The sequence below is a fragment of the Euprymna scolopes genome, chromosome 31 (genome assembly GCF_053919585.1).
Source record: "Euprymna scolopes isolate OS-2025 chromosome 31, ASM5391958v1, whole genome shotgun sequence".
Classification (NCBI taxonomy): Eukaryota; Metazoa; Mollusca; class Cephalopoda; order Sepiida; family Sepiolidae; genus Euprymna; species Euprymna scolopes.
In genome coordinates, this window is record NC_136512.1 from 42,188,138 (window position 1) to 42,205,085 (window position 16,948).

The window sequence follows — 16,948 nt, forward strand, 5'->3', positions numbered from 1 at the left end:
TAAAATCTAAAAAAAAAAAGAGATGGGAGCAAGAGCAATCGTATGGGGATGAATTTTAGAGGCTGATCACGTTCAAACCCAACAAGCAGTCCCTTTGCTTACAAAGGGAAGGCTTCCTAAGGCGAACGTGAACAGTCTCCAAGACTTTTAGATGATATACGGAGTGAGCTCGACTCAATACGGAGAAAGAGTCGAGGCTGAAGTTCGTTGCACAATCCTGGTATTTAATAAATTGTTCCATTATAGCGGATCCATATGTGTTGTTTACAGCGTCGGTAGGTAGGAATGTTCCATTCCTGATTTTGTTCGGTACATGTTGTTGTATGTGACTTACCAAATTTAAAGACGTTCGACCTACGTAGTCGGCACCGCAACCACATTTAAATGAATAAATGACATTACTAATATGATGAGGGGGTAGAACATCTTTTTTATTGGAAGCCATTAATGGTTTTGTATTATACAATTATACACAACACGAACATTTGAAGCAAAATAACATCCTTCAACAGTTGAACTAATTTGTTTGGTGAATTTTTCACTTACTTTCCCCAACCATGGCAATCGAATATAAACTGGTCATTTATTATTGGACAAAGCATCTGTAATTGTATTTAATTCCTCATCCAATTTTTCTGGCGAGCAGATCATTAGGGCACAATGTGTTAATGTCCAAATTAAATTATATTTGCGCTTGTTAGGGCAGAATGAATCCCAGCGTGTATACAGACCAGTGAATGTTGGTTTGTGATAAATCGATGTAAGGTAACTAGATGGAGTTTTCGTTACCAAAACACAGAGAAACGCCAGGGCGGAATTATCTTCACTTTCATACGTATACTTTAACGCCGGATGCATACTGTTTAGTAACGAGAAAAATTTGTTTGCCTCCGAATCAAATAGGCAAAACGTGTCGTTTACATATCTAGTCTTGGAGACTGTTCACGTTCGCCTTAGGACGCGTTCCCTTTGTAAGCAAAGGGACTGCTTGTTGGGTTTGAACGTGATCAGCCTCTAAAATTCATCCCCATATGATTGCTCTTGCTCCCGTCTCTTTTTTTTAGATTTTATCATTAAGGAAAACAAATTACTAAAAAATAAATCCCTCGATTCCAATTTTGATGAGTAAGGGCGAAACATCTCAATTGACTCGTTTTGATTTTTTTTTTTTTTCTATTTCCCTACTTTTATTTTTTTAGTCGCTATCCATTTTCCTTTTTTCCTTGGTCTTTTTTTTTTTTTAATATAAAATGAATTCTGAAGGAAAATGTCTTCCCTTCATGATTGCCTTAATAAAATTTTGTACTCCTAAGAAAATCATGAAATATATATATATATATATATATATTATTTTTTTTTTTTTTTTATAAAACAGTGTAACCCTGCAAAAATAATATTTCAAATTTAGAAAAAAAAGAAAGACATTCTTTGGGGAGGGGGTCATTTATATTATTTAACATTATATTAAAGTAAACATGCTTTTCATTGATATCATGTTAGGGGATGTTTTTCAGTTATTTCCCTTACACTAACTAGATTTATTTGTTTGTGTATATCCAGAGAGAGGAAGGGGCTGGACAAAGAAGAAAGAAGGGTCAGGAAAAAGGAGAGAGAGAGAGAGGTATGTTACACTTTTGCCTCAGGCAATGTCGGATAGTCCTGTTAGTTATCTATATGAGCACAAATAATCAACTGGAAGGAACATATTGTTAGTATGAATAATAACAAAATGATAGCCTTTTCTAATCTCTCAATATGACAATATGAAAATTGCGGTGATCATTTTAAGGAATGTGCACACTCGTAGACTGAGGCCAATCTATTTGGGCAAAGCAACTTGTGTGAAAACAAATTCCTGAAATGGGATATGAATGATAGACACAACAAAGCAAACTTATTTGAAGAGTGATATCATTCAACATCCTCCTTGTAAGTCGAGTTAGAAAATATTCAACTAATTCTACTATAATGCAAATTTATTGTATACATCTGCAACCAAAACAATGGATATTATTTTTAAGAAATATGGCATATTAAGCAACATGGGTGATTTTAGGTTTAGTTATTTTACTTTGAAGATTAATATAATTTTTCAAACCAAGAATAATTCTTTTTTTTTTTTAATAGGCAGTCTTTAAGAAAACAGGCTAGTTATCACTTAAAACCGCATATCAAATGGAAGCTAAGATTATCAACACTGATATATACTGTCAGTAGCAGAGATGCAGAATCAACTTTGGTGGCTTTGGAAGAAATGCTAGGAGTTGGAATCAGATTTTTTAATCTTCAAGAAATCAAAAGAGTCAGAGTCGTATGATCTTGAATGTGCCAAATGGATAGACAAAACAAGTGAAAAACTCAGTCTTTCAAGTTATTCTATTCAGTTTAATGTTAATTTTACATGCTGGCATGTGTTGGACAGCTTTTAGAGATTGACTTCCAAATTAACCGATCTCTGTACAGGTTTTTATCTCTCTCACATCTATGTTTATCACTTCCTCATATGTATTCTTTAGCCTTAGTCTGCCACCTTAACTAACCCAAGAACTCTCATCCATTCTTTTTACGTGGTCATACCATCAAAGTCTACTATTCAACACACCCTATACTGTCGAGATTTAATCTTTCTCTGAAGTCATTAGATCTAAGTCTGTCTCTAAAACTTGCACTACACATCCATCACATTTCATTTCTTTCCATACAACGCATGATCTTAATCCTCATTGGCCATGTTTCACCTCCATATAGCATTAAACTGCATGCATATGCCTGAGATGGAGGATATTAGAATGGGTAAAATTTTTACAAATACAAAACTTACACCCATATCTTCTGTAGTTCATGAAAAAATGTTTAGAATGCATGAGCAATGTTATGTCTTGGAAGTACGATAGAAAGATGCAAAGGACAAACCATGGAAACGGTGTGATGATATATATTTCCCAATGTGCAGATTAATCACTCAGCTAAACAATACAATAAAGGACAAGATGACTTGGGGGACAGAGAAAATATAGTAGATTGTATTCTACAGCATAACAGGTTTGATGACTGCTTTACTGTAAAATAACTAAATATATAAAATAAAATCACTTTTTTTTTTTCATTCCAAAAATTGTTTCAACAAAGATTGAAAAAAAAAAAAAAAATCTGAAAGAAAATAAATGTGAGAATTTCATTTTGTGATTTTTACCACAAACATTTACATTTGTTTTCATAGAGGATAGGTATTTCACTATGATACAATAATTATGCCCAACTCTAGTCATGGAACCTACTGGCATGATTGCCAGGCTTTTTACAGATGTCACCTTGTGTGAGACAAATACAATTATCTCGTCCATTAGTAGATAGGAAAGCAAGTAAGAGGGAAGTGGGGGCAATCTGAAATTATGTTTGTTTTTAATATTACTTGACAGTAATATAGTTTTAATGATTTGTCAGGTGCAACGTGTCATATGGTATAATTACCAAATATGCATTTAGGAATCTGCTAAACTCCTGTAAAACAATAAGTAATAAATAGATTGTTTTTAAATGAAAATATACAAGCATATTCAATAAAACAGTTTCAACTATAGCCTATAAACGAATATCCATAGTCACAATAAAAAAATATAAAATTTTCGAGAGACAGAGAGACTAACATGATATCTGTTGGTGTCACAGGATTGTCCTTTCTGTGTGTTTTCTTTTAATCAAACATTGACCCATGCAAGAAAACATTCATAGTTCAACTGATCCACACTTATTTCCTCAACACTTGTCTTATCGCCAATATTTCACACAGAGTCAAATGATCTTCACAAAATCATACAGTTATTTCCACAAGCCACTTAACATTGACCCTTAGTCTCAAGTGACAATTTCTGGTCAAGTCTTCATTTTGATATTAAACATTTCAGCAAGTGTAGAAAGCTCCTGAATTCTAACCAAACGTTGATTTAAATATGTAGCAGACAGACTCCTGATATGCTAGTGTCAGTCAGCATAAATAATGTATACTTAGCTGCAGACTTATCGCCTTAAATTTATTTGATGGCCAAACTTTATGAAGAATTGCTGTTTTCTGAAGTAGAAGCTATCCATCTAACACTTATCGTTGATTAGTTTTTGACCTTGAAGTAGTATTTTTTTAGCTTCTTACATCAAGTGGCTTCATACTTTGTCTGGAACGATTTTTTATAAAAGACCTTGTATGTTATTTTTTCAAATCAGTCATCTTGAAACAAACATTAATGAAAAAATATTTTTTGCTTTTCTTTTTCCCATCACAGAATATTATTTCCATAATTTTCATTATATATATTAGTTAAAATTATTTAATTATTCCCACAATATTTGGTAGTGTAAGAAATTTACAATGAACTCTTTTTTTATATAATCAGTTCTATTGTGATCAAGGAAAGAAACAGATTGGATCCTACTGGACTACTTCAAATACTTTTGCCAGTGTTGCTGACCTGACTTCAATACTACAACTTTTTTTATATAATCAGTTCTATTGTGATCAAGGAAAGAAACAGATTGGATCCTACTGGACTACTTCAAATACTTTTGCCAGTGTTGCTGACCTGACTTCAGTACTACAACTTTTTTTGCATTGTCATCATTCAAACAAAACTTAGGCATTATACATCTGTAATGTTCATAGTTAGTATAATTGAAATAATGTTTTGGGACTGTTTAGTTATAATTAATTTTTTGGAAATAGTAAATGTAATTATATATAATAAAGATTTTATTGTGTTTAGAAGCATTATTTTATTTGAAATTATGAAAAGTGTAGAAGTCGTTACAATGCATTTTTAAAAAATATTTTATGCTAAATTTTCACAAGTCAAATTTTATCATCAAAGATATTACGAGTAGTGCATTTCTGCAGTCTTTTTTATTATTATTTTGTTGCTACAGGCCATGAGATTTTGTGTAGGTGCGAATTTAAATCAGCAAGTTTGTGAACTGAGCATTGATACACAGAGACAATGAAGGTTTTGTTCTTTTTAGAAGCATTCTTTAATTTGAAAGTATAGAAGCCACGGTTTATTTTTTAAATCTAAATACTTGGAAGACTGCAGAAAATGAAACAATTCTAAATATTTTTTTAAGATGGGATTTTACCCCAAAAATTAAATAAAAAAGAATTAGCATTGTAACAGCTTCTATGCTTCCATACTTTATGAATTTATATACGTCTTAACATATAAACAACATTTCTCTATTTAAAATAATATGTATCTAGAACATGGCGCTATGCAAAATATGCTTTGAAGGCAAAATACAAAGAAGCCGATTGAAAGAAAGAAAAGATGGATAGAGAATGTTTGTGAAGGGAAAAACATGAACACAAAGTAAACAACTTGATGCACGATTGTAACGTTTCGATGCTACTCAGTTATGTTTGTGCATATTCTGCAACTCGTGAAAAATAACGTTTTCATCTGGAACATTACAAATGAAACAAACAGACGTTATTTTTAACCAATTGCTTTGATATTTTTGTAAGGTCAATATATTTATTGAGAACAATCTGCCTGATCAGATGAGTGTCTATATTGGCAGAGGAAAACTCCTGCTGTCCTTATTACATACTCAGCAAAAGGAAGTCATCAAGTGTTTTCATGTCATATAGAAACCTGTTAAACAACATCTTTTTTTTTTTGCTTGTGTCAACAGGGATTGATTTCTTAACAAACATTTTTTTTTTCAACCACCAATCGGACTTCTACTTTCCAATTGTTCAATTAAACCAGAAACAATCATGCATGTAAGGCTATGAGCAAACAGGTAAACTTTTAGAGGCAAGACTGCTATATTTACAGATTCTGTGTAAATAGGGTTAGCAAGATACAAACATACGATCCACCTTAACATCCCACGTACAAACCTTGATGCTTCTTGACATCACTTCCCCATGAAAAAGTTTCAGATTAGTTTTTAAATGAACATAGATTAAATCTGAACAGCAGAAAGAGATATGTTCAAAATAGAAAACTTTGGTTTGGTTACATGAAAAGAATGGAATGCGAGTGCTTGGGTTAAGATAGAACAATTTCAATAGGAGGGTCAGTTGGCAAGACCAAAGTAAACATGGGAGGTAGTGATACAAATGGACTTGAGAGAAAGACGAATAAATAAAGACCTGACCAGAGACAGATTAGTTTAGAATTTTTAAAAAGCCATCTAACACATGCCAGTATGTAAAGCAAATGTTAAAACCGATGGTGATGGAAATTAGCCTTTTTTAAATAAGGTGGTGAAAATGTATAAAATAAAAAATAAAAAAACTTAATGAGTGTATCATAATTTTGTTTTCTATTGTTATGTATTGTATGTACTGAGTTAACTACCTTGTGAGAGACTAGTGAAAAAAGAAAAAGAAAGAAAAAGATCAATATGAAAACATATGGACATATAGAGTACATGAATGGAGCAGCCAAAAATTTTTTGAAGGGTCAAACCATCATATTCTTTTCCTTGCTTTGGCAGAAACTAACGAAGATAGACACAAGGGAACAACAAAAATGGCATCAGTATATGTTCCTAATACAGCAAAGAACTGCTATTTACCATTGTATGTTTATAAATAAACAAAAATGGTCCAGTCTGTATGTGTGCACATATTTTGAGGATAATAGTAAAAATTATCTTAGTTAAGTATAGCTTAACTATTAATAATCTTTTTCCATGAATAAATATTAACTATTATCATTAATGATTTTTTTTTTTTACTAAAAAATTATGATTAAAACAAACAAAAAAATACTAATTTTATTTTTCATGCTCAAGAAAATGAATCAATTTTTAAATTCTGTAATGATTCATATTTTTGGTAGCAAAAACAAAAGAAAAAAATTTCATTTTTAGATACTGTTAAACGACCTTGGAGTAGATTAATAAATGCTATCATATCAGAAAGTTCTGGAGGTATATTAAAGAATATTATCAAGCCAAAAAGCTCTGGAGGTTTAAAAATACTATCAAACCTTTTTTCGGTTATTTATTGGCAAAACACAGGACCTAATACAAACGATTCATTATAAACAATTAATTAAACAGAATGCACATGATTGGTGCAATGGGTGACTATGGACTCAGCCATGTCGAGTTCAAATCGTATCATATTCTTTACATTCAATTATGCAGAGATACCATTAATAAAATTATCAATCATAAATTATAACAACTTGTGTTTAATTAATCATATACAATTAATTGTTTATAGTGAATCCTGTTGTTGCATTGTTTAAAAACAATATTCTGTAAAATGAACAAACTAAGTCGAAACTAAATCATTATGATATCCCATGAGAAAATGTTTGCTATTCTGTACAATTATAGTGTTGGACCAGTTGTTGAACTTCCAGTAACATTAAAAATCTAACTTACTATTTATGGAAGAATATAAACAACTTTCTAATATACTCAGTAATCTCTTTGCAAATAACGTCTGAAAGTTAATTTGCATATTGTTTTGTAAAACGAACTTATTAATTAACTATTTGTTTTATTTTATTATTTGATGATCGTTTTGATTTTACTATCATCCAGTTATATTTATCAATATTTTCTATGTTGAGCAGAAATGCTTAGAATTTGAGGTGAAAATAGTCTTTTCAATCTTTTCTTGTCAATTATTTCTGAGTTGTAATTCTTGGTTTTCTTAATTTTCCCAGCAATGCTGAGACACAGGTCTCACTAGTCATAAAGTATATCCAAAAATTCTTACCTCTAAAATAATTCATGTAAGAAGAAAAAAAAAACAAAACAAAAAAGAAAACAGTTAAGCATATAATCCATAACCCGACGGTGCATGAGAGTTGTTGCCAGGACAGCTGACCTATCCTAACTGAACTGGTTGCAGTGGAAAGTGTGGGGGAGAAGAAAAGGAAACATTATCAATTTGATGCCAATGTTTTCTTTAATACATGAAATAAAAAGATAGAGGGAGGAAGGGGAGAGAGAGAGAAGAAGGGGAGAGAAAAAAGAAGGGGAGAGAGAGAGGATGAGGAGAGAGAAAGGAAGAGGAGAGAGAGGAAGAGGAGAGAGGGGGTGAATCTTGTCCAAAATGAAGGCGTCACTTGAAATGAACAAGGATATAAAGCACACCATCAGTTTTTTAACAAATAATAAAAGTAAATAAAAACGGATCCATTCTCAAAATGTGTCCATTCAATCTGTGACCAGAGAGAACTCTGTCGCTTTGGTGCCACAGACCAAAGCAAATAATACGTTCTAGCATTTTTGTTTTTCCCCATGCTTAATTTTGAAATATAATTTGTCATACTATATCAAACTAAAGTGACAAATGCTACCATTTAATTTGCACATTTAGCAAAGAAAATGCTAATATTTCTTTTTGATTTTTAAGAAAATTTGGTTACTGTTAAAAGTGACCTAATATAATGTTTCATGAAACAATATTTCAACAAGTTGGTCCCTTCGGCACGTCATGATCGTATATTGGTTTGTACAGCAATCCTCTTCGTCCATTATTTCTTATTGATCAAATTTAAATAAAGAAATTTACTTAAAAAGTGTTTCTATGATATAACATAAAACAGTGCAACACAAGCATAACAGCACTTAGAAAGTCCATGGTAAATAAAATGAAAAACACCTCGTTGCTAGGAGGTAGAAACTAACAAACTGGTTATGTGGGAGACAAGGAAAAAAAAAATACCAACTGCAAAAACCAACCTTTCCTGCCACCCCTCTACCAATAAGTTTGGGTCATTGTGGATGAGGTGATAGTAGTTAAAAGTAAGGGTGTACCGATTAATCAGCAGGTAATCGGCCTAATCGGCCACTGCAGATTAATCGGTAAACAGCCAAATTGCTGATTAATCGGCCGATTAATTACTTTTCTCCTTCCTATTAAATTTAAATCATTTCATCACTGCCAAGTGACTCATCAGATATCTTTGACACATTAGCATAGTAACTGCTAATTTAACTTAACATTTTATTAAGTGTCTGGCCGTGACGAACCCAAAGGCGGTAAAGAAAGTGAAAGAAAAGGTGACATCTTACCATTATGCTACAAAGTCATAGGAAGTGAAAAGCATTCAAATTTAGTGATGTCAATCAAAAAGTTGACTTGTTAAGTGAGTACGCAGGTGCAGAAATGAACGTTGGCTGAAGGCCTGTTCAACTTTCTGCCGTTTCATTTATTTGTTTCCCTATGATATTGGAGAAAACCAGCTCCCCACAAAAAGGGAGTATCCAAATGAATAGCAATTGGCCGATATGAGGGGGTTTCTCCCACATTGATCAAAGCTAATTGCTTTCTGGACGTCCCGGCTTGAAAGGCCGGGAAGCTGCCTTCGCTTTCGATTAGTTTCGTTTTTATACGAAAAACACGAACAAACACGCAAGAGGATAGAATAGTGTGAATTTTATAAAAGTCAATCAAAATAAATCTAGAGATGACGTCATGTCGCAAATCGTAGATATTATGATCTAGGGAGTATATAAAAGTTCTAAAAAATAGTAACCCCCGGAGAAACCCCTGAAAAAAGCCTTTCTTAAACATACAAAAACGTGCATGCCACTTTTGCCTTTAATATATATATATATATATATACTAGCGTGGGTGCCTGGCGTTGCCCAGGTATTTGTCGGTGTAAAAGAAAAAAAAAGATTTGGTAGGTAGGCCTGAACCCGAAGCCTTGACACGAAGGTGGAAAAGAAAGGGGAAAAAACCCTGACACTTTACCGTTGGCCATGACAGGAAAGGAACTGAAAAGTGTTGTAATTTAACGATTAAAAAGTTAAGTGACGTGTGTGAATTTAATGAGATCAAACATTATGCAACTTAACTTTGGCTGCAAGCCAGTTTTCCCAAGATGTTTGGGAAAACCAGCTCTCCTTAAAAAGGGAGTATCCAAATGAATAGCAATTGTTTGATAAAAGGGGTTTCCCCTGCATCGATCAAAGCTGATTGCTTTTCTGGATGTCCTTACCACAAGTGCCAGAGAGAACTGTTTGCTACGTATTCAGTTTTGCTTATATACAAAAAAGCCAAACAAACATGCGGAGATTTAAAGAAATTGGAAAAATAGGGTGTAAAAGTCACTCAAATTAACGATACATATGACCTCGTTTCGTGAATCGTAGATATTATAATCTAGGTAGCATATAAAAAGTTCTAAGAAACATTGACCTCCTCAAGCCTTTGCCAGACATACACAAAAAATGCACACACACACAAACACACATTTTGCCTTTTATATATATACTAGCGGGGGGGGGGGGTACCCGGCGTTGCCTGGGTGTTTGAAGGTGTGTGTGTTAAAAAAAAAAAAAAAACCTTGGCTGAGTGTTTGGAGGTGTAAAAGAAAAAAAAAAGTTTTAGTAGGAAGGTAGGATTGAACTCCAAAGCCTTGATGTGAAGGTGGAAACGAAAGGGAAAAAAAGCCAGCCACGTAACCATCTTGCCCATGAGGGGTGTCAAGTCAAAGAGGTTTGATTGACAGGGCGCTGCTTAATGAGGTCATCGCGGGAGCGTTACGATGACGTGGCAGTTTTTTTTATTTACTGCGGGGCAGTCTTTTGGAGTTTGTTTACTTTGTTCAATGCGGGGCAGTTTTCGCTTCCCCAAGATGATGGGGGGGGCAGCTCCCCATTTAAAGGGGATTTTCCAAATTGAATAGCAATTGTCTGATATAAGGAGAACCTCTGCATTGATCAAAGCTGATTGCTTTTGGACGTTCTGGTGATCGCACCATGAACGATGCCTAGCTTCGAATTAGTTTCGCTTTTATTATACGAAAAGGCCGAATCCATACGCAGCGTTCCAAAAATGTGGAATATTTAGCTTTTCAAAGTCGGGCAAATTAAATAGACAGGCGACTCCCGTTGTTAACTCGTAGATATTATGATTTCGACGTGATATAAAAAGTTTTAAGAATGAGCGACGGCCTCGAGAACCTGCCAGAAAAAAGCCTCTTGTGGACATACACAAAAAGCGAACATACATACACACACACTCAAACACACACACATTTTCGCTTTTATATATATATATATATAGATAGATAGATAGATAGATGAAAATCTTGTTTCCATTGATTCATTGAATTGTTCAACAGTGGTAAGGATTCCACTAAAATCAAAAATATCAGAATTAGATTGGACAGCTTTTGAAAGAAATAACCTCAAAGCTAAAATTGTACGTATTATCATCGATATAGTTGAAGTTCTGTGACTTGCTTTTTTGGTAATTTTTTTCAAATGGATTCAGTAACTGGACAATTTTTTGAACAAGTCCCTAATAGAAAGTTGTTAAGGTAGGAATTTTATAGCATCATAAATTCTTGTATGAAAATAAATGAATGAATCTCTTGTTAAAAAATTCTGGTTTGTGCGAATCATTTCTGCTTCACATATATGCTAAGAAAAAGTCCTTTCTGATTAATTCTTACCAAATAAAAATCAGAAGGGACTTTTTCTGGGAATTCAACGTAAAACAGAACGATCGTAAATAAATCATTTGTAAACCATCATAGCGTTAACTTGAACAAAGGCAATATAAAAATGAAAAGGTTGAAACAATAGTACTTATGCAGAGAACTTTTTGAGACCCCATTTTTTAACGTGTGCAGGAGAGGGTGTTTTTATAACCAGTCTGCACTTTCATCTAACAAATTAATAAACAATACAAAATAAGTACCACAAGCATTGAAGAAGGACAACTTTTCTATATGTGTTTGACTGGGGAAAGGGCTGAGGGAGCCACCTCAAATGGACGAATGTGATCCGTGCCAAGCAAAGAATTCAACAGAATCGCAAAAAAATATCAATTGTATAAAGAACTCTATTGTTGATAACATGCAGTTCTTACTTTTATTAAAATTAAATTGATGTTTAACATGTACGTTTACTTAATGACATTGCCATGACAAAGTGAAAAATACTACATAAAATTATTGCATTTTCTTGAGGATACTATTTAAGTACATAGTAGAAAGAGCTGACATTTGGATTTGGCATTCTACAATATGCATTGGATTAGGCATGCAAAATACCAGGTCTTTTAATAGTTTTTGTGATACATGATTTGGAAGGTAATACATGTTCATGGCATTACGTACTTTATTTCTGCCACCAAAATTGAACATATCAACATTTTTATCGACTTATAATGAAGTTGCAGCTGGAATTATTTTAAAAAATAGCCAAAATAATCATTATGTATAGAATTATATTGAATGTTCATATTTACTGTCATTTAATTCAGTTTTATTTGATGATACTTTAAAAAATTGTTCATCAGTGCAATTATGCTATTATAAATGATGCAATGTTCACTTTTCACACCTCAAAAATGAAGGCTGAAATTAAGAGTGATGAAAGCATATTGTGTGACATTTTTACTCATTACTTTTTTGTCAGTTGGTTTCAAATTGTTATGCTGTAATTTACACATGTTTGTGCTTCTCCATTTGTTTGTGCTTCTCCACCCTCAGCAGTTTAGTGTATCCTGCTGATCATCAGTGAAAAGTAGATGTAGAATCCAATTCTAAATATGTTTTCTATGCTAATCTTTTAAAATTAATATTTGAATGATGGGTCTAAGAAAGTTTTTATCATTCAGATGGATGAAACTCGTTTCGATTGATAACCTGAATTGTTCAACAATGGTACAAAGGATTCCACTAAAGTCAGAAATACTAGAATTAGATTGGATAGCTTTTTTCTTTTTTTTACATGGTACTCACTACTTATCAAGGCCCGAAAGCCACTCAGGGATAAGGATTATTGCATGTACAATAATCAATGGGATAATATCGTAGTAATCGTTAGTAATGGAAACAGGCAAACTGAAGAGACTTCCACAGTCATGCACTTCTAAGAAAGAAGCTCTGCTCATGGAATCTATGTTTGGATTTAGGCACAGATAAAGAGTGGGGAAAATTAATGACAGTGGTTTCAGCTAGACGGGTGTTTTTCGTGAAAGATTGGCGAGGGGCGGGGACCAGAGATTGGAGCTCAGATGAGCACTTGCCATGGAAATAACGATAAAACAAAGACAGGTTGGCAATGTCTCTTCTGTGAGAGAAAGGTTGCAGGGAAGAGAAAAAGGCATCCCCCACTAGGCCACAAAGTCTATTTTGTATCCTGTCAAGGCAAGATAGGCTGTTTTTAGCAACTCCTGCCCAGATGTGGCAGCAGTACTCCATCCTTGGACGTACTTAGCTTTTATATAGATAGAGAATTGCATCAGCAGTGAGATATCATCTGGAGCGGTAGAAGGATCCTACCATTTTTCCAGTGGCCTTGGCAACAGCCTTTATGTATGGGTTTCATTTCAGGTCAGGAGTAAAGGTCAAACTCAGAAGCTTATCAAAACATAGAGCCTCCCCTAGACGAGAGCCATCCATTTCAATTGATGCCAGATGGGGATCAGAGCGTTGATGATGTAAAGATAGAAGCTTGGTTTTGGATGCATTAAAAGTAACCAGCCACCTCTTCCCCCACTGTACCATGCACTCAAAATCAGAGGAGAGCGAATCAGAGAGAACTTTGTCATTTACGGTCTTTGATGTGTTCATAGATGGTCGTGTCATCAGCATAGATGTCAACGAATGATTTAAGTATGTGTTTTGGGAGATCATTGATGTAGATCAGGAAGAGAGTTGGGCCAAGGATGGACCCCTGAGGGATTCCAGCATTAATACTGTGGGCCTCTAATTTCTGCCCATCAACCACTACTCTTATGAGCCTATCAGAGAGAAATGATTTAATGATTGAGAAAACATTTCCAGTTATACCATAGCTGGAAATCTTGTGAAGTAGGCCTTTATGCCATACCTTATCGAAAGCCTTTGATATGTCAAGAGCAATTGCCCTAGAAAGGAAGCCTTTGTCGATAGACTCACTGATCCTATGAGATAACCGTTAGCACATCTGCTGTAGATCTGGCAGAACGGAAACCATATTGCATATCACTAAGAAGGTTATTTCTGCCGAGGTGATTGACTACTTTATTTAATATTGATTCCAGCAACTTACTCATGACGCACAGGAGACTTATTGGTGTGTACTGAGAGGGAAATGACTTTTCGCCTGAATACTTAAATACAGGGCATACTGATGAGATTTTCCAGGGTGTTGGGAAGCACTTCTCTTTAAGGCAACGCTTAAACAGTTTTGTAAGTATGGGCGCAAGTTCTGGTTGGAGCTTTTTCAGCACTATAACTGGAATGCTGTCAGGGCCAGTTGCTTTACTGGAATCAAGGTTCTTGATTAGCTTGACAACCTCATGCACAGATATTTGTATGTTGCATAGCGTGTTGTCTGTTATAGGAGGAAATACGGGGAGTTGATGGCCTTCGTCGCATAGGGTAGAATTAGCTGCAAACTTCTTGGCAAATAGTTTGGCCTTGTCTGATGCTGACGAGATGACCACAGGTCCATTGATGATGGTTGGTATTGATGTGTAATGTTAATTTTAAAGACAAGCTTAGATCTGATGACCTTGGAAGATTAAATTTGGACAGTATAGGGTGAGGTGTGCAGATTAGGAGACTTTTTTGACCACATAAAAAAATGGAGAGAGCTTGGATTAATAGGTCTAGAAGAATTTAGATAGCAGAGTCAGTTGGCAGGGAAAGGCCAAGGTAAACATAGGAAATGATGAGGATGGACTCAAGAGAATGAGAGATAAGTAACAACCTGGCCAGAGATAAGTTAGTTTCGAAGTCAATTTTTAAAACCTGTCCAATCAGCAAGTGTTAAACTGAATATGATGATGATGATGAGCCAAATCTGTTTGCCCGATTAGAATTGTGGGGTCCAAACACGGAAATCTGTAAAGAATTTTGAATGGAACCCTTTATTTAATCCACTGAGGTAGATTGCTCTTGTTTTATCAGCCACGGGTAGAGGTCCTAAGTAATTTGTAACTGTATTTTTAGTATTGCCAAAGTTGAACAAGCATGTGCTCTATCCCAACTCTCATAAATAGACCCGAGGTAATCTCGTCAGCATCAGACAAAGCCAAACTCTTTGTCAAGAACTTTGCAGCTAATTCTAACCTTTGCGACCAAGGCTGCCAACCTCCAATATTTCCTCCTGTATCAGAAAACATGCTATGTGATATACAAATATCTGTACGTGATGTTGCCAAGCTAATCAAAAGCCTTGATTCCAGTAAAGCAACCAGCCCTGACCATATTCCAATTATAATATTCAAAAGACTTCAACCAGAATCTTGTGCCCATCCTTACAAAACTGTTTAAATGGTGTCTTAAGGAGAATTGCTTCCCATCACCCTGGAAAATCTCATCAGTATGTCCTGTATTTAAGAATTCAGGTGATCGCTCATCTCCCTCACAGTACAGGCCAATAAGTCTCCTATATGTCATGAGTAAGTTGCTGGAATCTGTGTTGAATAGAGAAATAATCAACCATCTCAGCAAAAATAACCTTTTTAGTGACACGCAATATGGTTTCCATTCTGCTAGATCTACAGCAGATGTGCTTACAGTTATATCTCATACGATTAGCAAATCTCTCAACGGAGGCTACCTTTCTAGGGCAATTGCTGTTGACATATCAAAGGCCTTCGATAAGGTATGGCATAAAGGTTTACTTCACAACATCTCCAGCTACGGTATAGCTTGAAATGTTTTCTCAATTATTAAATCATTTCTCTTTGATAGGTTCATAAGAGTAGTGGTTGATGGGCAGAAATCAGAAGCTCTTAGTATTAATGCTGGAGTCCCTCAGGGGTCCATCCTGGACCCAACTCTCTTCCTGATCTATATTAATGATTTTCCAAATCACATCCTTACATCATTCATACACATCTATGCTGATGACACTACTATCTATGGTAGCACATCTAAGACCGTAAACAACCAAGTTCTCTGATTCTCTCTCCTCTGAACTTGAGCAAGTGATACAATGGGGAAAGAGGTTGCTTATTACTTTTAATGCATCTAAAACCAAGCTTTTATCTTTACATCATCAACGTTCTGATCCCCATCTGGCATCAATTGAAATGAATGGCTCTCGTCTTGGGGAGGCCTCATGTTTTGACAAGCTTCTGGGCTTGACCATTACTCATGATCTTAAATGGAACACATACATTAAATCCATTGCCAAAGCCGCTGGAAAAATGGTGGAATCTTTCTATCGATGCAGTAGATATCTCACTGTTGATGCAATTCTCTATCTATATAAGAGCCAGGTACGTCCAAGGATGGAATACTTTTGCCACATCTGGGCAGGAGCTGCTAGGAAGGACATCCTGCCTTGATAGAGTTCAAAATAGACTTTGTAGCTTTGTGTGGGTGTCCTTTTCTCTACCCTGCAACCTCTTTCTCACAGAAGAGATGTTGCGAGTTTGTCTCTGATGTATCGTTATTTTCATGGCAAGTGCTTGGCTGTGCTCCAATCTATGGTCCCCCCCCCCTCGCCAAACTTTCACAAGAAACACCCGTCTAGCAGAAAACACTATCAATAATTCCCCCCACTCTTTATCTGTGCCTTAACCTAAATGTAGATTCCATGAACAAAGCTTCTTTCTTAGAACTGCACACCTATGGAATTGTCTTCCGTTTTTCTGCTTTCCAGCTGACTACAATATGGTTGTGTTCAAGTCTAACGCAAACAAGTTTTTGATGAGCCGTTCCATATAAGTTAACAAACTTACCGAATCTCCATTACTAATGATTACTATATTGTCCAATTTCTACTGTACACTCTTTAACCCTTATCCTCGAGTGACCTCTTGGCCTTGATAAGTGGTGATGCCTATGTAAAAAAAAAAAAGAAAAAAAAAAAAAGATGCACTTAAAGTCTATGGTTACATCGGCTGAAACATAAGATTAACACCCATAATAATAATAATAATAATAATAATAATCTCATAAAAATTCCTAAACATGATTTTGATTCTTAAAAATATATAAAATTAAAAACTTACTCCCAGTTCCGG

At 34.8% G+C, this 16,948-nt stretch overlaps 1 protein-coding gene across 2 annotated transcripts in view; it reads right to left on the minus strand.

Moving 5' to 3' along the window:
- Positions 1 to 16,948, minus strand: part of LOC145255713 (pecanex-like protein 4) — a 120,809-nt gene that overhangs the window by 47,257 nt on the left and 56,604 nt on the right. The window contains exon 1 of one of the 2 annotated variants that reach the window (XM_080114306.1): positions 7,730 to 7,864. The exons of the other annotated variant lie outside the window; for it this stretch is intronic. The gene's annotated coding sequence lies outside the window, so the exon portion shown is untranslated. Of the gene's footprint in view, positions 1 to 7,729; positions 7,865 to 16,948 lie in introns of those variants that run through there. 2 annotated transcript variants of the gene reach the window in all.